Consider the following 26,621-nt stretch of genomic DNA (forward strand, 5'->3'; position numbering starts at 1 on the left):
TGGAGCTGCTTCTCCCCACTAGTTGAGAGTGGCGGGATGAGCATCAGGGACACAGAACTTCTTGTTTCATTCAGTGTTTTATTGAGCATTTTTGTAGTTTTGAATGCAATGATGGTGGGGAATAGATAATGCAGAGGCAGAAACCAACGGAATTCCTTGAAGCCACCTCTAAGGAATAAGGTTGACCTGGCACTTCAGACATGGCAGGCATGGGCAAGAAAGGGCACCAGTCAGCCTGATCTAACAAATTGCTTGAGTCACTCCTCTCAGGTGTGGCTGACACAAGCAAGTTTTGTGAATTAACTTTTCCTTGAGAGCTCTTGGGTTTGTTTTAAATCTACCACTAACCTGATTCGGTGCTCGAGCAGGAAAGGCATGTCAATACTTAAAGAAGGAAGAAAAATAAAACCCGCTGCCATTTCCCCTTTTTGACCCTCATGACTACGTCACTAGTCAAGGCTTTGCCTTTACCCTTTCTTGCAAATGAAACAAAGGTCATGCAACTGTAGAGTATTTCCTCATCTCTCTCTCCTTTTCTTTTGTTGCCAAAATGTATTTGTAAGCTCCTTGGAGTAAAGATGTGTGGGGTGGGGTTAAAACTATACTTAGTTATCTACATTTCAAGTTGGATTTGTTGTGTTTTAAATGTATTGTAATTCACTCAAAGTCACAGGGATTTGGAAGTTCAATCAAAACCAGAGGGTTTTCAAAAAAATGTGCTTATGCTTCAAGTTTTTCCGTTGAAATCAATGGCTTATTCAACCTTGACTGGATTGTGACCAATATCCAAATAATCTTTGAAGCCATTTCTCAAGGAAGGTTGGGAACAGTTACCTTTCCATTAATGTTTAGAGTCAAACTAGATGTTACTTTAATTGCACAGTTAGATCCATTGTGGGGGGGGGGGAGAGATTTAATTTGCTTTTTAGTAAGATGCGGGGTGCAACATTCATTTGCCACTGCAGTGCACACGAAGGAGGTTAACCCTTCCCACCTTAACTATGATCCCTACAAAAATTTCCACCACTATGGAACAGATACATGATTTCCATTCCCCAGCCACTGGTCCCTCAGCAGCTTTTTCCTTGCAGAGCATCAAATCCTTCCATGCTGTGCTGATTCAAGTGAGCCTGGCTGGGTGGGGAAAGCACTAAACAGTCGGTCTCGTGTTTGTATGGATTTGCTCTCCCTTTGTGATTGCTTTGGCTTAGTCCTCAAATGTTAAGGAGTTGGATGAACTCATCCCTTCAGTCATTGCATGGCAACTGCAAACGAAGAGTAATCCTCTCCCTAAAAACTCAGCTTTGCTGCAGCAGCAGCTCCTTCATTCTGCTGCTTTGCTCAGGCTTGTTCAACTGATTAGAGGAAAAGCCTAATCTGTTCTTATCGGAAAAGCATCCCCATCTTGCCCTTGGTACAAAAGGCAAACATGCTCACCAACCACCCAACTCTCTCTGTTATGGCATATGACCACACCCAGGGGATCAAGCAAAGCCCTCCACCCAAATGACATGTGCACGTAAATGAGTGACAAGTAAACAGTACAGCCAGCACACAGGCAGAAGTAGGGGACAGAAGATGTCTGTCCCACGGGATTCTAGAACTCCTGGTCATCCAGTGAAACTGACTGGCCGGAGATTCAGGTAAAATACAATATTTCACGCAACACCTTTTTTTATGGAAATTCACTGCCACAGGATATACAGCAACGGCCACTCATTTAAAAGGGGAGTAGACAAGTTCATGCAGGAGGGGAAGTCGACCAGTAGTTAGTAAACATGACAGATCGCCCAGGTTCAGAGACACTGAATACCAGTACTCAAAGGGCAACGGCCAGTTGGAGGCCATGGCTTGTTTGCGAGCTTCCTATGAGCACCTAGTTGACTGCAGTCTGAAGCCAAATGTCAAAGCAGATGGGCCTTCAGACTGAGCCAAAAGGGAATATTATTTTATTCTTACAGGAACACCAGCAAAACACAACGTCCAGGATCCAGAGAACTGACAGCTACTTCTGTGCACTGAAGGAAGCATTGGATAAAGGTAAAAGAAATAAGCAGGCATTTGCATCATACAGGGAGCCTGCTGCCAGAACCAGTCCTATCATTAGGCAGAGTGTAATCACAGCAGATTGTTAGTTATTTGATTACTCCATTTTCATTTCCAGGGAGATTTTCTGCCTCACATGCCCCAATAACTTGGCCATACTTGTGTGCTATGCACCTTCGCTGGGAAGCGGGGAAGAGAATTTACCGTTCTGCCTCAAGAAGCAAAATGCCTTGTGACGATCCTGCCTGCTGAACAAAAACGGAGGGCAAAAAAGTCCCACTGGTCCTGCTCTCAGTTCTTTGGATCCCAGTCAGTACCTTTCTAAATGATTCCGCCCGCCCCCCCTTCCGCCCTGCCTGCCCATGTTGACTCCAAAAGAGAAACTTAACCACTCAAGCCAACTCCCAGCTGTGCAGCATAATTCCTTCTTTCATGTTGGACTTAATTCTGCGTTTTCCTATAAAGCTCATTTCTGGAATTAATTCAGAAGGGATTTTAAAGGGGATAGCCCAGGAGAGAAAAGTAGCACAAATCCTCCAAGCTAGCCTGGAATCCTTATTATTCAAAGATGAAGGGAAGAATTATAGTGCAGTATGGGGTAGAGAGGCCTCCTCTTTCTAAGTGATACATCTCTTAAAGGAAAGAGAAACTTCAGTGTAATGAGCTTTACTGCTTAGGACACCTAATAGTCATAGTGTTGTGTTTGGTTTGGTTTTTTTAAAAAAAGAAAATATTGCCTTCAGAAGGGGAAAGGGGAAATGTATTATTATTACTAGCAATGTTAGAGGAATGATCAGTCAGATCAAAATTTGTCTTAAAAGAACTCAGTCTAGTAATAAGAGACCCCATAGGAGGTAGTATCAAGTGTTTCTGTTGATCCAGATGCTATTATTTTCAGATTAAGCAGAACCCTAACATAATTCTTCACTGAGCTGACCTATGCAAAACCTAAGAAATCTCTTTCTCCTCTTTATACACACACACACACACACACACACACACACACAAAACCAGGTCCTGCAGTCAGATTCTCAATTCAGTTTTTGTGAAAGGCTTTAATGTACACAATACACAAGTCAGTTTTCAAAGCATTCAGGTTAAGAGGTATTGCAGCAATCTAAGTTCATGGCTAGGCATAAGCTAAGATGTTGTTGTAACAATTTACACACTCCCCAAGCTCACCTTTTGAAAAACAGTGTGTGTCCCGAGTCACAGGACTAGGCAAGAAAGCAGGCACTCCTCCAAGTAGGTTGGGTTTTCATACTCAGATGCATTTGTCTCCGCATCCTTGGTGACAGGGCCAGCTCACTGTCTGATTTATCCCCAGGTACCTCTTGGGGGTTTGGGGGAGGCAGTCTGATGGGATATGGTAGTCAATCACACACACCCCGGCAGCGCATGAAATAATACAGAAAGTTATTTCTGTATTCTCATGCGGTGGTATTGGTAACTGTTCTGAGATTCACTGTGAAATTCTGTGTGGGTCCCTTGACTCTGTCTATGACTTGCTAAACCCAAGAAGTAAGTCCTATTTAGTTCAGTGGAACTAACTCCCGGGTGTGTAAAGGACTGCAGCCTAACCACAGCAATTGCAACCTCATTAATCCAGAACTTAAGTGGCTCTGACAACCACTTCTGTCAGTGCAGAACACAACTAAGATAAGAAGGTATCTGCTGGATGAGAGCACAGACTGATCTAGTCCAGCATCCTATTCTCACAGTACCCAACCAGATGCTCAGGGGGAAGTCTGTAAGCAGAACTTGATGTGTGTTGTGACAGATGGTTGCATAGTTTATACAGGTCACAGAATTAATCTTTCCCTAGAACAGAATTTGGAATTCCTGAATTGGATGGATGGATGGATGGTTTAGCACCAAGTACATACTGCCCTAGTTATACAGAACACATCACATCTACATGGGAGACTATTAGCTTTCTTTTCAGTTTTGTACACATTCCTGCTTGTCCAATTTGGATCTTAGTCTTGTGCACACTTACTTTGCTGCAAGACCCACTGAACCCAGTGGTTCTTAGTTTAGAGGGAAGATTCATGATAGTGGGATTAATCTATGAGTGATGCATTTTTTGGAAGGCAACTCTCTTATAATTTTAGCCTTATCAGCACTAGCATCTCAGCTTTGGGAAAACAGTGACCAGGATTTTTTGACGTTCTTTTCAAGTTCCCGGTGAATTCACTAAATAAAAGTCAGTATCTGTGTTCCATCTACAGTATTGCACTTATTAATCAAAATCTTTCCCCCTCTCTTCACTTCTATAGGGAGCAGCACTCCAGGCACCAGTAACTGCATTTTTTTAATATATATTTTTAATGCTTACAGCACCATTGTTGCAAGTGCAAAACCGTGAATAGCTTGGAGGCTCCATGGCTGGGAAATGTGGTCACCAAAGGGCATGTTTTTCCATTATACAGGGATTTAGGGGGGACTCGCATTCCATTGTAAACTTCTATTCCCCTGAGATAATCCCCTTGTAATGAAACAGTTATCAGCATCTGGACAGGTGTTAAATGATGAGCTGCCAGGGGATTATCACCTCCCACTCCTCTCCTGTCATGAGCAGAGGAGGTGGAAGGAGACAGCATAATAACCACACTTTGCCAATCGTCCTTCCATGTGAATGCCACCCTCCGCCCCCATCACAGGTATGAAACCAATAATTTCAGAAACTACGATCAGGTGAAGCTACATTACAGCCAAGTTTGGCAATGATTTTAACGTATGATGGGAGGAATCGTTTGGACAAGCGATTTCTGTCTTTTGTGACTTGATTTACTAAGTGTATGGTTGGGTCTTGCTTTGGAAATCTCGGGGCATCTTACATTTCAGCAAGGCATTTGACAAGGTGCACCATGATATTCTTGTAAAGAAGCTGGTAAAATGTGGTCTTGACTATGCTACCACTCAGTGGTGCTCATCAATGGTTCCTCTTCATCCTGGAGAAGAGTGACTAGTGGGGTGCCACAGGGTTCTGTCTTGGGCCCGGTCTTATTCAACATCTTTATCAACGACTTGGATGATGGACTCAAGGGCATCCTGATCAAATTTGCAGATGACACCAAACTGGGGGGGGGGGGGGTGTGGCTAACACCCCAGAGGGCAGGATCACACTTCAAAACGACCTTGACAGATTAGAGAACTGGGCCAAAACAAACAAGATGAACTTTAACAGGGAGAAATGTAAAGTATTGCACTTAGGCAAAAAAAATGAGAGGCACAAATACAAGATGGGTGACACCTGGCTTGAGAGCAGTACATGTGAAAAGGATCTAGGAGTCTTGGTTGACCACAAACTATCTAGGAGTCTTGGTTAACCACAAACTTGACATGAGCCAACAGTGTGACACGGCAGCTAAAAAAGCCAATGCAATTCTGGACTGCATCAATAGGAGTATAGCATCTAGATCAAGGGAAGTAATAGTGCCACTGTATTCTGCTCTGGTCAGACCTCACCTGGAGTACTGTGTCCAGTTCTGGGCACCACAGTTCAAGAAGGACACTGACAAACTGGAACATGTCCAGAGGAGGGCAACCAAAATGGTCAAAGGCCTGGAAACGATGCCTTATGAGGAACGGCTAAGGGAGCTGGGCATGTTTAGCCTGGAGAAGAGGAGGTTAAGGGGTGATATGATAGCCATGTTCAAATATATCAAAGGATGTCATATAGAGGAGGGAGAAAGGTTGTTTTCTGCTGCTCCAGAGAAGCGGACACGGAGCAATGGATCCAAACTACAAGAAAGAAGATTCCACCTAAACTTTAGGAAGAACTTCCTGACAGTAAGAGCTGTTCGACAGTGGAATTTGCTGCCAAGGAGTGTGGTGGAGTCTCCTTCTTTGGAGGTCTTTAAGCAGAGGCTTGACAACCATATGTCAGGAGTGCTCTGATGGTGTTTCCTGCTTGGCAGGCGGTTGGACTCAATGGCCCTTGTGGTCTATTCCAACTCTATGATTCTATTCTATTCTATGATTCTACATGGTCACCCCAGACAATCTTCCATTCTGGAATTGTGTATAGGCTGAGACCCATTTAGCTCTAATATTGGGGAAATATCTTGTGCTCTCAGACCTTTCTGTGGCCTATAAAGTTCTCCTTTTCCCAGCACATTTTTTCCAATTTCTATCCTGGAGGGAGATTCTTCACCCTTTTATTTTTTACGTACTGAAGTTTTCTGCAGACTTGGGATTAACACACACTGGAAAGGTCCCAAACTGTGAGAATAGGGCTGTCACCCAGCAGCTCGCTATGCGTGCAAAGAGCCTTCAACTGAAAGAGTCAGCAATGCAAGGAGAATTAAAAAGCACAGTTAAACAGCCCAAATCCTCATGCATATTTATAGGCGACATGGCAACGAGGCTAAATCAATACTCCTCCCTTGCTCATTACGTACAGCTCAGGAAAAGTAAGATCCAGTAATACAGCCTCGTTATATCCTCCCCCCCACACACACACACACTGAAGCCCTGGAAAATCTTATAGCATGGGAATGAACTGGTCCATTCTAAGAGGTGCTTATACAGCTTCATGCAGCAACAAATAATAGAAAGAGTGTAGAGAAAGAGAAAGGGGTTAGAGCCATATCAAAGACAGAGATGGCTAAATCTTGTTCTGCTAAGCTTCTGAGAAATGTATGCACCATAACAAAGGTCTAATGTTAATCTCATGAAGTGGGTACCAACGAAAATGCTTCAGTGATGACTGCATACCACACAGCTGCCCTACACTTGTCAACTGGGCCCATACAATGGCCTGATCAATAAGGTTAGGCTCTCTCCGCTGCAGTAGCTCAATGACTTTTCTGTCTTTACTTTCATCTCCTCTAGGCTTCATTTTTCATTTTCTTGGATGGTAGTTTTCAGATGCAGAACCCAGCCTTAACTCATGGACTCTGCAACTGCCAAAGCCATCTGCAAGGCCATGACCCACAACAAAGTCATGGGACCCAGGAAGAAGCACCTCAACCATCTTATTCAATGCACAACTGAGATGGATGTGAATATTCCACAGCTGGCAGAAACCATATTTGAGAGGACAGCAAACAAGAGCTGGGTAGTACTGTTCAAGCCTCTAATTGCAATGCCCCACCTCACAATGTATGGAAATGAGCACTTTATAAAATACTTGGCATCTTGAAATACACTGTTTAATCTCAGCAACTCTCTGGATAAAAGTGTCATGCAGTCCAAAACTCTGATCCAGAGCTACATCTTCAGGACCTCAGCCTTTGCCTCCACCAGCCATTTTCCACAGAAAAAGTGAAACTTGAGATGGAATGAGGCTAGCCTTGCACCCAGTTCAAGCACAAGAGCAGCAGGGTGAAAAGTTTAGAAACAATGAAGGATCTTAGTGCCTGGTACACTGAGCAAAGAGGAAGCCCCTTCCCAGACAGAAGATGCCATCTGTCCCATGGCTGGTGCTCTTTCTGATATTTTGAATTATTATGATTTTACAGAATTGTATTAATTGTTTTGATGAACTTCTTGTTTGCATTATTTATATGTTGCTGTGTTTGATATAGTGTTTACAATGGTTCCCCCCTCCTGACGCTACTGTGATTATTGTGAGTCGCTTTGAGCTCAACATCTGTTGTTGGAAAAGTAGAATACGAATATTATATTAAATAAAAAATCAGATCAGATGGGTTTGGAGTCTTTTTCTTTTTTTAACCATTTATTTTTGCAGTGGTAGTGCTGATATGGCAACCCATCTTAGATCAGGCCATAATACAATGGTGGATCCTCACCCAGCAGTTGAAGTCCTAGGACAACCTTCCCCAACCTGGAGCTCTTTGGACATTTCAGACTATCTATCTTCTACCATCCCCAGTCAGCATAGCCACAGGCATCCTCTCTAGGATGAAAACAGCTTTACCAGCTGCAGCCAGACACAATCTCATCTTGCCCCTTGTCTTTTTAACACTACGGCAACCCAGTCAATCACTGACAGAGGCTTCATCACCACCACGAAAACCTTGTAGGATACAAAAGTACAAGTTTTACTTACCAATCTCAAATGCATTTGCTTCAGCTGCTAATTTCAGGACCACTTTTCTGCTAACTGCTGCACAGAACTAAGAGACAAACCCTTCTCTAAGCACATAGATCTCTGGATCTTAGAATTCTAAAAGCTACTGAAGCATCAAAGGCTGTGGTCTTCTATTTTCTATCAGAGCATTGATCCATGAGGAAAAAATTGAATCTGTCACAGTGTCTGAACAATAGGAACCTTTTAGATTTCCTAGGAATTCTTCCTAAGTTTTGTGTTTCTATGAAACTATTTCTGGTTGATCATCACTGCAAAGTTCCAATCAACCAAGTAATGCAATGATCTATGAAGTACAAAACCTGTTTGAAATTGTGTCTCTTTTGACATATCTCATTCACTAAGGTTGGCACACATTTTATCTCTTAAATCCATGGTTCACACCACAAGTTCCAACTTACTTATGGTGAAAGGAATGTGAAAAGAAAGCATTACTCATCCCAAGTATCTCTCTCACTTAAGATGTGCCATCAATCCTAATTTGCAACCAATCAGCCATGAGATTTCAAGAAGCTTTGTAAGTCTGAACTGACACGTACTTTCAGTACTGTTAGATGCTTTATTTTTTTTCTTACCAAGGTTTAAACAGTGCATAGGCAAACAAAGTTAGATGGCAGATGAAATGCCACTCTAGCAGGGTGTTATGAATTTATCATTGCAGTCAGTTTCTGTCAGGAATATTGGGGGAAGGGGGGGAGAGAGACAGAGACAGAGAGAGAAGGAAGGATCAGACAGATAAGATAGACAGATACAGCAAGCCCATTGGCCCTGTGGGAAGGGGCCTGATTGCAGCAGTTCCCACACTGCAAAGGTAGTGTTATGGAAGGATCGTCAGAAGTCACAGTGGGAGATATGGGAAGAAATTTTAATGTATTTTTCATCTTTTGCTGGAAGCCGCCCAGAGTGGCTGGGGAAGCCCAGCCAGATGGGTGGGGTATAAATATTATTATTTCTCCATTATTTTAGTAACATTGTGATAGATATACATTACCTTTTAAGCCAATTTGTTTATACACAGTGGGATGTAGCCAATGTTTGTCATACTCACAAGTAGACCTGTTAAAATTAATGGCCACGGCTAACTTAGGTCTATTAATTTCAATGGGTTTATTCTGAGGAAAACTTAGTTGGACGCAACCCATTATTTTTACGTGGTTGAATTTTATGTCACAACAGTATTTAACTGTAACATTTGCTACCTGCCTCCTGCCCTTGTGGCTTGGGCAGGTTGTAAGATGAATGAAACAAAAGGTAAATGAAATCTGGAGCCTTACATCAAGTGGACTTCAGACATTTCCTTGGCTTTTCAACTTCCTCACTGTCTGATCAAATGGCATGTGACTCCAGAATATCTCTATAGTTTCACTTGCCATTTTGCAGTGCTGTAATAGTCACCATGATTTTCATCAAGACAAAATATCAGCAGCATTCAGAAGAAGTCATTTCCCTCCTAAACAGATGCCTGGAAGCATTACCGTGATGCGCCTTATGTTACTTAGCAATCTTGCCATAATGTCTATGTTGAATAACTTTGTTGTTTAATTTTTTACTCTATTTCTTTTTCAATTTACACTTCATGCAGCTGAGGGGTTGAATCAATCCCAAGGAGGAGAAGGGCAGCATGTCTGGGTCAAGCATCTCCTTAAATTGTCAGTTTGGGGCTGCACAGATGATGATATTGTTAGCATGAAGGAAGATTGCGGATGCCCCTATCAGGTTCAAGCATTTTCATTTCCTCTATTTGCAATGACATAATTAGCAATTGATCTTGGACTTCTGGATGGGACATGTCTGTAATAAAAAGAGACAGCTGCTGAATTAAGCTGAAGAGGAATAGAAGCAGTAGGTTGACCTGGAATGACAGCTTCACACCATCATCAAAATACATATACTGCTACATCATTGGCAGGAAAGTCTCCCACTTGCATAATCAAACTCATCTAATGCCTTCTCCTTCAACAAAGTTCCTTTGAAGTGGCTGTTTGATCTTGGAGAATCCAGACACAACTTCATGAAATGAGCACAAATCAGGTTGTGGGGGGGGGGGGTTGTTTTTTTAAAAATGCAGCTGCTCTAGCTTTTCTCTGAAATTTATTGGTGATCATTATCTAGCTACACCCAACAGTACTGGTTGCTTTAAAATTGGGCCTGATGATTCGCAGTAAATTCACACATCCATGTTTTCTAACGGTTAATTACTCATTTGCAGAACTGATGTGTGAAGTTCTTGGTTACTGCACCCAGAATTTCAGAATGAAAAATATCCCCCATTGAATGCAACATTTTGAAGGCTGGAAAATTAGTTAATTCTCTACACTACAAGGTAATCGGTCTTGTCCACGCCGAAGTTCCATGAGCTAAGAGACAGGTGGTCAACCAGCTGAGACTCAAAATAAGGGAGAAGGTCCTGTCAAAGCTTTTGCTGATGTTCAAACTAGCACTTCAAGAGGCCTTTGCCTACATCCCACCTGGCCAGGAATCAAGTATCCATGAAGTACATAATAGGAAGAAGTACATAAGAAGTTGAAGATTCTGACTGTGCTTTAACCTCTTGTAGGAAGGTGTGAATGCAGTCAGTAGTGGCTCATTGTTCCTTCTTTAATAGAAGCATGTTATGTAGTTACCAGGGAGAGGGCCTTTTCTGTGTTGGCCCCTTCCCAAAAAGACATGCCTTGTGCTGACACTACATTCTTTCCTTTGTTTTACAAATAAAGTGTAGTCAGTACTTTTGTGGGCCTTCATTTTAGGTTCATGGTTTGGCTTTTGTTTTGCTGGTGTGTATGGGGGGGGGGGGATAATAATATAATTATAAAGTTGGAAGGGATCCCAAGGGCTCTGCAATGCAGGAATCTCAACACACACAGCACCATTAAAATTCCGCTCTGGAGTTCTTCCTTAGCACAGTTAAAAGCAAAATCTTTTCTCAAATTCAGTCTCTTAACACATCTGTTCAGCAGCGGTTCATTCTCCCTCCCCCCCCCCACTGCATTCCTCCAACAGCAGTCCAGGAATAATATTAAATGAAGTCCATTCAACCTCGGTGGAGAGTGGAGGGCATAATAAAACCTAGTTAAATTCCTTCCCCACTCTTTTCCGAAGTAACAAACAGAATAACATAGCAGCAGCTGCGCATGTCTCTTTCATTATGGAGGGGAGGACAGGAAAAAAGGAGACCATTTGAAAAGCATAAGAAAGCACAAAGCACCTTGTCCTCCCCCTTCCTTTCCCAGCTGTTGTAAGGATGCTTGAGCTTCAAAGAAAACATTCCAATACCTCCAAAGAGCCAGGCCCAGTCCTTTGGGCAGCTGACTGTTTGCAGTCCTTTAGCATCTGTCGGTCCAGGAGCGCCTCTTGATTAATGCCAATTGTCCAAATTATGGAGGAACCAACCACAAATCATGCTGGAGATGGAGGCTCATCCATGGCAGGGGAACACTCACAGGTCTCACCCACTCTGCCTTTCAAGTAGGCAGACATGTGCTTGCGCGACACAGCAGGATGCAGTGAGCTCTCCAGACCCCATTGGGGAACATTGCCAGAATTTTTGCCTCATAAATCCTGACTTTCCCCTGCTTGAACCCCTTGGTGGGCAGAGAGGAGTGACCACCAAATTGACTCGTGACGTGAGCGGAAACCAGCTTTTTCCTCCACAGCTTGGTTTGTTTTCCATCTTCTCTTGCTTTCTGACTTTGTAGCTTGGTTGGCATGAGCACTGTGGTGGCCAAACAAACCAAACTGTTGAGTTACAACAGAACACCCAACTGTAAGTGCTTTTTAAAAAGTAACAACAACCAACACCATAATTCATAAGCAAACAGCAAGCCATAGCTTTACATCATAGCCTGCTGCCAGAAAACAAACCATGATTAGTCTTCTGGGTGGGACACTCAAACAAGTAACTTTGGCTATGTATTATGTCTTAAAATATGGCATTGTATTCATGTTACGTGAATTGTTTTCATACTTTTATACACATCTCTGGAATCTTTTGATGCAAAGAAAGAAAGAAAGGGAATAAAAAGTTCTTTGGTTGTAGCAACTTAAATTTTGCTTAACCAGGGCACCCAAAATAAGAATTGGCATGAGGTCTTTCTTTTCCTTTCCCTTTTTTAGAGACGAAGTATAAGGAAATGAAACAAATTATTACCAATTGAAGTTAATAAAAAGTAAGACTTCATAAATTAATTGGATCTCATTCTTTGACAACATTTCAAGTTCAGCTTGAAACAGGCAGTCATTGACACAATGTACTTAATGCTCCAGCAAGGGACTTTTTTTTACTAAGAACATCATGACATTCTGATTAAAAAAATGAATGCTACAAAAATAATCAAAAGCATACAAAAAATTGATTTGAAATGACAAACTGACAGATGCAGAAGAAAACGGGGAAATCCATTGCTGATAGTGTCTGTTGATGATACAAGGATGGCAAACAAAGATACACTCGATAACTGGCTGCCAGTAATGTTTGACAGAAGAAAAAACAAACAACATATGTTAAAACATTACAGCAGAGCACGTATCTAAGCACTCTGGGAGAGTTTAGTCTGAAATTTCACACTCTCTCTCACACACACACACCAAAAATAAGTACACAGAATAAAGCTAGAGCACAAAACTGTGTAAGATAATGCTGCAACAAGGAACAATGATAAGGTTACAATCCGATTTTTTGTGAGCAGGCAGAGGTGCAGTATTGCAGCTGCCTGATTATTTGCAGGTCGGGTGGGGACCTTCTCCCGCATGGGCAGGCAGTGGCTGTTCTCTCTTGATGGAGGCAATGAAGGGGACGCTTTAAGGTCCCTGCCCTACTTAGCCATGAAGCTCTGTGGCTGACCTTGGGCCAATCACTGTCTCTCAGCCTAACATACCTTACAGGGCTGTTGTGAGGATAAAATGGGGAGGAGAGGGAGATCCATGTATGCTACCTTGAGCTCCTTGCAGGAAAGGTGAGATCCAAATGTAATAAACAAATAAAGGGGAAGAGAATGTGACACAAAGCAGAAAAAAGTGAGCAAAATAAAAAGGAAGGTGGGAGTGAGGAAAAAACAGGGCAACACCAACAGATGAATGGAAGTAGGGGTGGGAGAAAGGACAAAAATATTTGAGAGTGTAAAAAGGAAAAGGTAAGGCCAAGTGTGCCTTGAGGAGTCCAGGTTCCCGGCTTGATCACACAGTAAGTAGGATAAGGAGGATTTATTGCAAAAAACAAGCAATTATCTTCAGATGGCTCTAGCAAGCCTCTGGCTCCCATCACTCAGTTGACACTTCTGAGGAGTTCTTCCTGTGTCAACAGAAGAGATTGAACCTTCAACCTTTATGTTTCTTGTTTTGCTTGCTGTCTAGCAGCTTTCCTATATGCCTGCGCCTCAGACTTATTTGGCCAGCTGCAGCCTTTTCCTGCTCTGAAAAGCTATCTCTGTGGCTTTCCGCGCCTGTTTGGGCTTCCGGGGAGCTTTGGCTGTGTTCCAGCCTGCTCTCTGTTCCCCCCTTATCAGCCAACCATCCAAGGTCAGGGGGAGTCGACACTGGCAGCTGCAGGCTTTCCTGTGCTGGCATGAAAGTCCAGCCTCCCTGTTCCTGACTGCATTCTGCAGCCGGCTGCAAGATTACACTTGGAGCTGGTGTGTTCATGAGAACAAGGGGCCCATTGGTGCCCTGTGCCCAAAGACCCCCAGAAACCTGGATCAGACCCTGAGAGCCATAAGCAGGCATTGGGAACAAGAAAGGTGCCCAAGCCAGTGGTATATGAAAAAACAAGCTACATGTTCCATCCATGCTCCAAGGTTGTTTAAGCAAGAAAGTGGTGGCACACCTGCAGCTCACTTGTGCTTCCAAACTTTTATCAGTGACAACCAGGGAGAAGGAGAAGCCGATTCTCACCCCCAAATCAAAGTTGCCAAAAGAAAAGCTGAAAGGCAATTTGATCATAGTCTACAATTATCAACATAGGAAACACATTTGATATGAGAAAGCAGTTTAATCTGTCAGACAGAGACATACCATGGAATTAAGTCAGCAAAGCTCATGCTGGAAACACAGCGATTCTTTTTAACAGGGAAGGAAATGGACTTAAGAAACTGATAACCAGCATATGGGGAAACTCTGTCACCTAAGTGTCTTGATCAAGATTTGATCTCTTTCTGTAAGACTGTTCTAAGTCAACTAGGAGTTAATGAACTCCTAGTTGACTTAAAACAGCCAACCTCGAGCCATATATAATTTCTGAAGCAATTCTAGATGTCTGCACTATTGTCCCATATGAAGAAAGAGTAGAAGGAAAATGCAGGTGACACAACCTCAGAGCATGAAGCCAACTTCTGCAGGTAAGAGTGGCTGAGTACCAAGGGGGAAACCATTTGACCTTAGCCAGCCTGACACATATCAGTATTCATGGTCCTTTTGTAATGAAGTGACAGACCCAGTCTAGGGGTCTGAAGAATGCAATGTATAGGAAGGAGTATTTTAGGCTAAATTCAGACTGTTCCACCCATCACAGTGACATCTCCCAAAATACACCAAGGTCTCCATTCATCGCATCCTGTTTCCAAGATCAGTCAATCGATACAGCCCCAGGACAAAACACATCCGTGGAAGAACAAGACAATGTGGACTACACAACCCCTGGGCAGTTCAGCTGGTCCTTTACCAGCCTGACAGTATCCACCAGCAGGCCTGAATCATACACAGAGAATCCAGTCACACAACCCTAGACAATGCAGCCACGGCAGTTTTCTCCACTTCCAGCTGCTTGAAAAAGCTAAAGTGGAGAATAAAGAAAGACATCCCCCTCCCACTAGCTTCTCTACAGCTGTGAAAACTGTGTGTGCACTGAGCAAGCATTTTGTAGAAGGAAGTGTCACTCTTTTCTAAGGAAGCGAGATGGAGGAAGAGGATAAAAGAAACACCTGCCTCACCATTCAACTGCACTGCTTGCATTTCCATAAACAGCAAAGGAAGGGAGTCTTTTGAACATTGTTCTACTGAGTACACAGACCAAGCCTAACCATCCTTGTCCCCCATCTTACAGAAGAAATTAGGGACCACATAATAAGATTGGGTAGAGATGAGTCATGCAAGATGGAGATTCAACACTGGTAGATTCACAGCAAGTCTTCCGGTCATGAATTTCAAGGGTGGAGCTTGAGAATTAGGCAGGAAAACCACTAGAAGTCTATATCTATAGTAAGGTTGCCAGATTTTTTTCAACGAATCCAGGGACACTTTTCAACTTCAGTTGAATTCAGTGGATTTTGTCAGGGGACTGACTTGTAAATCCGGGGAGTGTCCCCAGGAAAGTCTGGTAACCTTAATCTATAGTCCTTAGATACTGGAATATGGGTATGCAATATTGTCCCCTAGATTAGTACTGCTTAGCCATTGACACTAGGAATCTGGCTTTTTCCCAGTCAGCAGAGCTGCATTTTCAGTCTTCTGCACTTCAACCTCCAGCTCAACTCACCAGCCACAGACAACCCCATTCCAGCTGTACATGGGCCACAAGTGGGGAGGCCAGGATTTCAGCCCACTTAGACATGCTTACCACCTGGCATAGATGCAGCCTGGCAGATGCATCCAGCCTTAAGGGCTTTGAAAGAGGTGAGAAGGTAGGCTGAGAGACGTAGGGTGAGGCCCTTCTCAACAAAATAAAATAAACAACACAATAAGAAAACAGCAGGAATAACATCTGAGGAAAAGGTTAATACAAGTTGCAGCCCTAGTTAAGCTCCTTGCTTTTTGGCGAGTGTGAGTGCAATGTCTGCCCAGTTAACATATGATTCTATCAAATCCTTAATTCTTTGTTTTCAAATCTTGCTGACCTCGTATTTTAATCAGTACTGAAGCACTGGTCTCCCTATTACCCAGGATCCAATAATTGCTGATCCGAAGCCTTTTAGAATGATCTATAGCCAGCATCAAGTTTGTAAATGAGGCAGAGGGAGTAAGATGGCTGTAGATTTCTAACGCCACCTTGATCTGCATTAGAAGAATTAAATGACTGTGTCATTAAAAATGCTTTGAGGTAAGCCTTTGATCGTAAACTTTACATCTTTTATGGTTATTTTAGATGACTGCCAATGCATTTCATTCAGCCATATTCTGCTGTCATTTCATTTTCCCTCTTGTTATGGGAGTTGTTCGCCATTAAGAGCTTTGCCTCCTTCTTTCTATAGCTGTTTTGTATGCCAGGCTGCAGCAACTCCGGGGACTGAGATTGCTATATTCTGATAGCCTGGAGGAATGGCTGAAGTGCAACCATTTCATCCAAGGAGGGGCTCAGAGGAGATACATAATAATCCAGGAAATATAAACCACACTGAATGAGCTTTGTCTAGGCACCGCACCAGAGCATGACTGCAATTCCTCCTTTTCTATTTTTATCACAAGCTCATCTTTTCATTGCTACAAAAGGAGATGAGCCACTACTCATTTAACTCGAGGACAACTAATTCAACATCCTTAAAACATCTTGCAAACTCAAAAAGAGGAACATACGGAAGGAAAGAATTGGGGAGTTCAAGGAGCTTTCTGTCATGAAGCATTCTGTAGACCAGCCTACAGATGGCTTGGACTACAATTCCCGTAAGTCCCAGCCAGCACAGCTGTAAGATGCTGGGTCCAATGCGAGCTTTAGTCCAAAGCATCTGAAGAACGGCATCTCCAATTAACTCAATCCTCTCTCATGCCAGAGCCTGCCCAATCTGTTAACCTGTATCCTTGGCAGCACTTGATGCACAGGGTACGATAGCCATGAAAATGTAAGCCGCTTGTAGTAGCATGATCTGCAGCTAGCTGCAGACTACAAACAATAGCCAGCAGCTTACAACCAACTTGGCACAGGGTCTAGCAGCCTGGCAAGATCTTGGAGGGATGACAAAGTCATCATCCGCTCAAAGTACTCAAAGAGCAGGCAGGTATTTCAGAAATAAGAGGTGCTGCAAACCAGAGACATTAATAAGGGTTGCTAATCTGCAAACATGTGTAACTGAGCCCCAACAGCATTCATTCATTCATTCATTCATTCATTCATTCATTCATTCATAACAGTTTCAAGTGAGAGAAACTTAGAGCAAAGGAATAGGGAGACTGTTTAAGAAGAAGAGTAGAAGAAGAGTTTGGATTTGATATCCCGCCTTTCACTCCCTTTAAGGAGTCTCAAAGCGGCTAACATTCTCCTTTCCCTTCCTCCCCCACAACAAACACTCTGTGAGGTGAGTGGGGCTGAGAGACTTCACCCAAGGTCACCCAGCAGCTGCATGTGGAGGAGCGGAGACGCGAACCCGGTTACCCAGATTACGTGACTACCGCTCTTAACCACTACACCACACTGGCTTTCTCCCTCTGTTTCTCCACTCCAACCCCCCACCCACCCATATTTCCCCTGAAAGTTCTAAAAGTGTCTTTGCTAGCACCCATACCTGTCGTGAACTGGCAGGATAGAGGAGGAAGAGGATCCCAGTGAGAGGTGTGGCTGTGATTGGGACACACCAGGGCAAGCTGGGGGTGAAGAAGGAGAGGCTGGTGTATAAAGTACTCACAGCGATGGAGGGTGGCGAAGGGATGGGGTCAGTGCACAAGAACCAGAGCAGCAGGACCCATCACCAGAGGGGGCCCTGTCTCCACAAACACAGCGGACTCTGAGGCGTAAGGAACAGCAGAAGGAGACAGAGGCAGGCAAGGGCCCACAGCCCAGCTCCCTAGCTGGCCAGGTGGGGCTTGTTAGCTCTGGGAGGAGGTGAGTGATTCCTCAGCTGGAGTAGGCTCAGCACAGGTGAGTGTCACATGCTTCATCCTGCCAGATGCTGCAATCAGGATGCAAGGTATGAAAGGGAATCTGAGTTGAGCTGCTGTGTCTGCTCAACTTCCCACGTTGGTTGGACCACAGCTGGGATGTTTCAGGTCTGCTACAGATTTCCCTCCCCGGAGCTTTTCTTTATTGTAAAGAATGGTCCTGTGGCTCAGTTACACACCTGTGCCAATACTGATTGAAGCTGCAGACACTATTGCAGCACTATGCATTGTGGGTGGCAATAGGCAATGGTGCTGGCCTGTGATGCAGATGAAGTAATGTACAGCACATTGTGCAAATCTGGGGATAACACAAAAGTGAAGCGACCACAGAGATTTTAGAGGGTGGCTAAATGGTAGGATGAACTGGCCAGGCTGCAGGCTTTCCCACAATATTTCAGAGATTATCCAAACGCATGCATGACTTTATATCTCTTGACACTTCCCCAAAATGTTTGCAGTTCATCTTCACATACATACAGTACCTTTTTCCTGTCCCCCATCTTGCATTGTATCAAGCATAGTTTTATTGTTGTTATTGTTGCTGCTGCGGCTTATTGTTATCGTTTCAACAAGTTCCCCTCCTCTCCTCACATGGGTCTACTTCTTTCATGGTTTTAAGACTGTTAACAGTAAGCTCAGCCGTTGTATTTTATGGATCTTGTGAGTTGCTTTGGGGCATTCCAGTCAAAATGTGAGGTGGAAATATATAAATAAATAATTGAACAAATAGCAACCTTCTTGCAATTTCCTATTGCAGAGTTCAGGGCCTTTTCTTCAAAACAAGAAAAATAAATAAAAAATCTCCATGTGTTTCGTTTCTTCCCAGCAGCCAGAGGAATTGAATTTACTTGTCAGACAGCGCTAGAAACTCATTAGCAAAGACTACAACACTGCATTTGCAGAAGAAAATACAACGATCTTACTGGCTTCTCTATGCAAACTCAAAGCGCTATTACTTCTTCCTAGCCTCACAAAGGCAGCCCCAAGGAACACAGCAGCTTTTCCAAATGGCAAAAGGAAAGTATCTTTGTTCGGAGAACAGCCTGGGAATAAACCAGAATGTTAAAGAGAATGACTGTAGGGCAAAACCAAGACAACTTTCAACTATAAAAACTTCTGGCAGAAAGGGTAGAAACATAAACAGCAGCCTTAAGAAAGTCCTAAGATTCCTTGCTATACAGAATAAGTGCATCCAGTGAGCAGCACAAGAGAATGAGAGCAGCTGAGCTGAAGTTACTTTCTAAGGGCAGCTGCAGTATTTGGGATATTTTATGCATGGTTTTATATTATAACCAGATTCAGCAGTTAGAGAGAAAGTTGAGCATTTGTATAAATGATGATGATATTAATAATAATACCAACCACAATGCAGTGTACAGCAGGAGTTTCTATTTCACTCAATAAATTTCCTTATGCATCTAGGCTAGGCTATGCATTTGCGGGAAGAGGGTCACACAGCCTTCAACAACACTGAACTGCCTTTTTAACATGACAACTAGATCATTTCTGTACAACCAGCAAAAGTTTCTTGTTGCTTTAATCCTGCCGGATTCACACACAGATGCAGATTACAAAAATGACAGCAACTTTATTTGCTCTAGCAGCTACAAAGCTCGGCCTAACATTTGAGGGCAAAAATGTGATTGCTATGGCAATGGCACATAAGTGAGACTGACATAACATCTGGCTTTAACTGCAAGTTTGGCACACAGAGATGCTACTTATTATGCAGAGGGGCTTCCTAGGCAATCCCAGGAAAGAGCACTGAAAACACCTTTGTTTCAGTATCTGCTCACTTTGAGTAGCCCCATGAGCAGGAGCCAAAACAAACAGAAAATATATAGTGCCCTTTTCATTTATGCCAAGAACCTTCTATATATCTATAAAGGACTCTCAGTACCATGTGGGAGAATCAGGAAATACCTGAGAGTGGAAAGAAACTCTCAGGAAAAATAAAAGGATTGGAAGTGCTAGGGATCAGATACTGCACTTCCCTGAACCAAATCCTACACCCTAAATGAAGTTGCCAACAGAGAACAAGCCATGGAGGGAGAAGCATCTTTGGGAACAGGTCTTGAGGAATAGGCTACGTTTGGGGCTGAGGAGTGAGGTCTTGGCCATCCAGCTGTCACCCCTTCTCAAAGTGACCCTTCAAAAACCTTTATCACAGACCAGAGCCACACAACACTGTTCATAAGAGCGCAAAATCCACAACTATGCATGATTTCAAGAACAGAGAGAATATGGTTCCTTTAACAATTGCATACAGCTGATATTTCCTGCAGAGAGGAAAGGCGAACACAAAACCCGTTATTGTCAACCACAGCTTGATGTATTAAAGACATGTGATTCGTGTGATTGAAAAACCTGCCTGAAGTGATTGTAATATTTGCATTCTTATCTAATTTTCTAGATAGCTCAAACACTCTCTGTGTGCCTGAAGTGCAGCTCTCTGAAACTGGAAAACTTGCCTTCTATTTCATCAACAGAAACTAATGCAATGAAATCATCATATTACCCACTTTGCCTCTCTAAAGAAGGCAGTAGATTCTTATTTTTGAACAGCCTGCCTATAGCTACTACTAAACTTTATTATTATTTAGTACCACGAGTAAACTAGTTTTGCTTCCAAGATTCAGGCAATGGTGCTGTGTAATTTAGCCAAGATTAAATCAGGCAAGCATTAACATATTGTGTAACACCTCCCCTGCCCCTAGAATCATAAGCACCATAGCCACATGTCATCTAGATACCAGAAATGCAGCTCATCAGGAAGGAATTGAGTCTAGTCTCTCTACTTAGCCTGTTAGCTTTCCATGAGCAGAGAGGATTGCACGAGGAACAATTTAAACATGAAACGTCCCCTCCTGTAGTCTAAACAGAGACAGTGCTGGAAAGACTGTACAGTGGTACCTTGGTTTTCGAACACCTCCATTGTCGAACGTTACAGAACTTGAACACCGAAAACCCAGAAGTAAGTGCCTTGGTTTTCAAATGCACCTCGGAAGTCAAACAGGAAATGTGGCTTCTGTTTTGAAGGTTGCATTTTGAGGCTTCCACTTTCGGTTTTTGAACATTTTGGAACTCAAACGGACTTCTGGAATGGGTTATATTCGAAAACCAAGGTACCACTGTACTATTTCCCTCCTTGAATACTATTCCCTCCACTTGCCCCACAATACAGCCTTGAGAAAATCCTACCAGGAAGTTGCACTGTTTTCAGACACTAGACACACCATACATGGAGCAATCATGTGCATATCTGTTCAGACATTTATTCTAAGAACCGCCCTGAGACCTCTATAAATTCAGAAAGAAAGAAAGAAAGAAAGAAAGAAAGAAAGAAAGAAAGAAAGAAAGAAAGAAAGAAAGACAGACATAAGTTCCACAGGGCTTGCTCTCATGTAAATGGTATTAAGATTGCAGCCACATTCTAGGTGTACTAAATCTGCATCCTTCTTTCACGATGTAAGACTGGGCACATTAGGAGGCCGTGGGTCAAAAATCATGCTTCGGCAGCAAACCTTCACCAAAATCCAATATTAAATGGGGAGAGGTTGTTTTTATCAGAGACTTGAGGCAACTAAAGAGTGCTGCACTAAACCTCGATTTACAGAAAGTGGTGGCAACAAATCTGGGAGAAGAAAGTAATATATAATAGGAAAAAATAATAAAACAAAATGCCAGAAAAAGTGTATCTGCTTCTGAATCACACCACTGAAAACTCAGAAGCAATTGGGCAATGGAATAAAAGCTTTAGTAACATGAAAGAATCTCAAAAATAAAGGCCAAGGCTGTCCAGAGAGCCCTATCACCTCTCAGTCTCTCTCTCTGAATGGGGGAATAACTAATCATTGAACCTAAGAGAAAAATGGGGTAAACAGAACCATTCAGAATGTTTACCTCTCCAACCAAAGGTTTCAAATTACTTTTCTGTGTGTTCTGCAACATCACAACAGAATTCATATGGGTGAAATAAGAGCAAGCAATTAAATTGCAACAGCAGTTACCATAGAATGAACACACTTCAGAACATCACATAATCCATTTTTCCCCACTGCCTGAAAAAAACCCCTCTAAGGGCTAGATAACAACTTACTTTCTGAAATTTGTACACAGACATAATTAACATCAGGAGGAGGAGGAGGTTGTCCCCATCTATTACTGTTCTGCTTTATTCTTTGCTCAAAATGGCATGGTAAGGGAACAATTCAGGGGTCACAATACTTTTGGGAAGAGAATTCTAGAGAAGAGAAGCATAATCCTTCCAAAGAATGAGGAGGGAAGACTTTTGTGCCCAACAACTTCAGAGCATATACCAGGGTTGCTTCAGCTCAGCCTCTCCTTCAAACACACTCCCCCCAAAAAAAATTCCACCAGGATTGCACCAGCACCCTTAAGAGGCCTTTGGACCTCCATGTGGCTGATGCACCAAAATGGGCCAAAAGGTTTTTCACTTCAGCAAATCAACCCTCACTTGTCTGGGTGCAGATTCTTGCCTCACCTTAGATTACTCCACGCAGCTAAGGTTGGATTGTCTTCTGCCTGAGGCTCTGAGTGACTGAGAGTGGTAGCAGGAGAGGGGAAAGGGGACTGCAGACAAATATAAAAATAACTTTAACATGTAACTGAATCATGCAACACCACTGATTCTATTCTACCGATCTCCAAGTTCTAGAATCTGCAGGGACCCACCCGAGCACTGTGAAAGGGGGAACTTTCAATGGCAACATGCAAACAGCCTGGGAGGTAGCTAGGCAACCTTGCATCAGGTACTGATATCTGGACACATTACTGACAGCCCCAGCAACAGCATCTGAGATGCTGCACTGAAAGTGGGGTATCTTCTAAAGATCCAGGTAACCCAAAAGCACTTTTAGGCCAGAACCGAGGCTGTTGTTAGAACTGCAGGGCGGGAAGTAGCGAAGTCCAATCCATAAAGGTGATCCTCAGAGAATCATTGAGTTGGAAGCATTCTTGAAGGCCATGCAGCCCAACCACCTGCTTGGTGTAGTACAGGGGCCCTCAAACTACGGTCCGCGGGCCAGATCCAGCCCACCAGGGTCTTGAATCCAGCCCACTCGGCAGGGGCGAGCGGCAAAGCAGTGGTGAAGTGTTCTGACTGAATGCAACAAAAGCATTCGGCAACAACTCCGCACCCAGACTAACCATACTCTCTGCGGCCGCATTGCATGCTGGAATTCATAGTTTTCTGCTAAGGCAGAGGGGCGTCTCTGCGTCTCTCTCTCCCTCCTCCTGTGTTTCAAGTGTTCTGCTGAACTTTGCTCTTGACCCCTCCGCCTTCCCGTAGTTGTTGCCTGCTCTCCACTAAGGCAGAGGCACCAGCCAGCTATGGTACTCTAGACCCTTTGGCTCCGGACTCTCCATTCTGCCCGCCTTGTTGCAGCCGCAGCCACTCCGCTTAGTCCTTGGAGCCCCCTCGGCCCACAGGCTCCTCCTGTGGAGAGGCGGGGGCCACATGGTGCCTGGGTTGCCATGGGAGCTCAAGAGCGCCTGCCTCCACACATGGGTTGGAGGCGGAGGCCCCAAACGAAGCCCAGAGAACGGGAAGCCTCTCCCGACAAGCAGCCAGCTCTTGCAACAGACCGGTGAGCAGAAGCAGGAGGAGGAAGAGAAAGAGGCACAGGGACCTGCCTTATACCAAGCCAAACCATTGCTCAGTATTGCCAACCCTGGCTGGCAGCAGCACTCCAGGGTTTCATGCAGGAGGCTCTCCCAACGCCACCTGGGGATACCAGGGGTTGAATTTGGGACTGCCACTGAGTCATTATTATAATTAATTGAATTTATATACTGCCCTGTACTCAGAGGTCTCAAGGCAGTTCACAGAACAAAATCTAAATCTAAAACCACAATATAGATATAATCAAAATAAAAACAACAACCCAATAACATCTCCCCCCCACCCCCAAAAAAGAACCACATTTTAAAAGGGCATAGGATGTCAATCAAATCAACCCAAAGCCTGGCTAAAATGAAACGTTTTTGCCTGGCGCCTAAAGGCGCCCTTTTTTTCAAACTATAGTCCGGCCCCCAACAGTGTCTGAGGGACAGTGAACAAGCACCCTGTTTAAAAAGCTTGAAGACCCCTGGTGTAGTAAATGCAGATATCAAGAACATCCCCAGCAAAGGAGAGTACAGTGGTGCCTCGCAAGACGAAATTAATTCGTTCCGCAAGTTTTTTCTTCTTGCGAGTTTTTCGTCTTGCGAAGCACGGTTTCCCATAGGAATGCATTGAAAATCAATCAATGCGTTCCTATGGAAACCGACTTCAGACCAGGTCCGGGGATAGTCTGTCCCCCGACCTCTTCTGAAGGCTGGGGGGGGGGGACAAGGGCTTTTCTTCCCACCCCCAGCATTTTAAAAAACCCCGGGACAGCGGAGGACTTCTCCGCTGTCCGGGGCGATCTTAAAATGCTGGCGGGCGGCAGCGAAGCCTCCGCTGCCGCCCGCCAGCATTTTAAAAAACCCCAGGACAGCGGAGGACTTCTCCGCTGTCCCGGGGCGATTTAAAAGCCCCCGGGAAGGCAGGCAGGGGGGAGCAAAGACTTTTGCCCTCCGCCGGCCTTCAAAAGCCGTCCGGGATAGCGGAGAAACGAAGGCTGGCGGCGGGAGGAGGTCTCTCCGCCCCGCCGCCAGCCTTCGGAGGAGGTCCGAGGACAGTGGGGAAGACGCGCTGCACTTCCCCGCTGTCCCGGAGATTTCCGTATGGGCTTTCGTCTTGCGAAGGAAGCCCATAGGGAAATTCATTTTGCGAAGCGCCTCCAAAACGGAAAACCCTTTCGTCTAGCGTCTAGCTCTACAAATATAAAACTCCATGCCCAAGAGAACCAGAGTGGTGTGGTATTTAGTGGCAGAAGAGAGCCAGGCAACACTTGGGCTCAAATCTCTGCTCAGTCATGGCGCTCACTGGCTGACCTTGTGACAGTCACTATTTCTCAGCACAGCCCACCTCACAGGGATGCTGTGAGTATAAACAGAGCAAGTGTTATTTAACATGGAAAAAAATGAATTAACGTATAGGCACCAAGGTGTTCCATATTAGAGATGTTTACAGATAAACTTTCCTATGTGGTTAGGCTGAGGTATATTGACCGGCCGAAGCACATCTGGAGAGAACGGAGGGATTCGAACCTGGGTCTCCCCATTCTGGTACAAACATCACACTAGCAAACAAATGCTACTAGTCCATAGGAAATTTTGCTAGTTTGTCTGCTCAAAAATATTTAAGTTTGTCTTTCGTGGCACACCAACAGTTTGCTTTTGTTTTCTTTTTAAGAAGTACAAGAAAACACATCTCCCTTCCCATTTGCAAAGACTTCCTTGCTTGGTTGCCTTAATTGGCACAGGAAAACAGGTGAGTGGCTATTTACAAGTCCGATTATTCTAGTGTACGTGTTTGGGGAGGGGGGAGGGGGGACACAAGCAGTTTTATTTAGTTTTAAAACATTTATATTCCGACTTTCAAAAGTAGTACTGAAATTATCATACACACACGCACACAGGCTTGTTCCCATGTGCATATTTCCTTCTTTAATGACAATCATACCGAGTCCCCTGCTGTGTATTTTCAGCTCCTGATAATTTGTAATTAATCCTAATCAACCTACGTGGTTCTTCAAGCAGAGGTGTTTCCGCCCCAACAGTCTGCTGACTCACACTGTACAAAATTCACATACGAATTCTTAAACTGCCAGGTTAGCATGCAGCTCGCCTTCATTCCTAAGTGATTGAAGTTCTGGTAACAGGCCGGTCAGTGCAGTGGAGTCCAAGCTGTGAAAAAGAAGTCTGTGAAAAGGGGCAAGGAGGGGGAGACTGAAGGGAGTCCTTAATGGCTTAACAGAAGGGCACCTTGAATGGATGGCTTCTCACCTTGTTTTCCTGGCAGTGTAAATGGATGCATGTGCTTGTCAATCCTGCTTACTGCCTAACAGTAAATCTGTCAAGTAACTTCACATTTGCACCAGGTCCTAACCTCTAAATAAGTTATCAAAGACTGGATTAAGGGAGAAGCTGTGTAGAGAGAGGTAAATTCTGGTTGTATGCAGAAGGATCTGTTGTGGATTCTCCTAAAGCAGGCATAGGCAAACTCGGACCGCCAGATGTTTTGGGACTACAACTCCCATCATCCCTGACCACTGGTCCTGTTAGTTAGGGATGATGGGAGCTGTAGTCCCAAAACATCTGGAGGGCAGAGTTTGCCTATGCCTGCCCTAAAGAGAACCTGCACCTATACCAGGCTTTACTAATCTGACGCCAGTAGGAGTTACAGTCCAACACCTCTGGGGAGCAGCAGGTTGGCAAAGATGCCTAGACTCACTCCATCACCCCTCCAATACCAGGAAATGAGGTGGGTGCTTCGTTGTGGAGGACTACTCAGCACCAGTACAGATCAGAGTCTTCAGGGCTATGTAGGTGGGTTTAAGGGTGGGGAATAGGAGGGAGCCTACCGGCTAGAAAAATGTCTTACCAACTTGTTGGAGGTCTATCCTCCAAATCTTGGAGCTTTGGTCCTCTTCCGGGAAAGGATAGCTTCACTTAACTATCCATGTTTACTAATACACCCTCCTGCTAATCCTTCTCAAGCAGAAATAAAACCATCACTGCAAGGCATCTGGAAATGCAGATAAACATCACACTCCAGAAACAGCAGTGCTTTCCTTGCTCGAAGCCTTATGAGTCTTAAAGATTAAGAGATGTT

General features: G+C 44.0%; 1 protein-coding gene and 1 long non-coding RNA gene across 3 annotated transcripts in view; one reads left to right on the forward strand and one right to left on the reverse strand.

The window, feature by feature from the left end:
- MAD1L1 (mitotic arrest deficient 1 like 1) overlaps window positions 1-26,621 on the reverse strand; it is a 447,749-nt gene that overhangs the window by 194,613 nt on the left and 226,515 nt on the right. The gene's annotated exons all lie outside the window — the stretch shown is intronic.
- On the forward strand, window positions 1,904-7,197 carry LOC144325452 (uncharacterized). The gene is made up of 3 exons (XR_013390610.1): window positions 1,904-2,040; window positions 2,165-2,355; window positions 6,886-7,197. It is a non-coding gene; the product is annotated as an uncharacterized LOC144325452 (long non-coding RNA).

This window comes from Podarcis muralis, chromosome 14 (genome assembly GCF_964188315.1).
Source record: "Podarcis muralis chromosome 14, rPodMur119.hap1.1, whole genome shotgun sequence".
NCBI lineage: Eukaryota > Metazoa > Chordata > Lepidosauria > Squamata > Lacertidae > Podarcis > Podarcis muralis.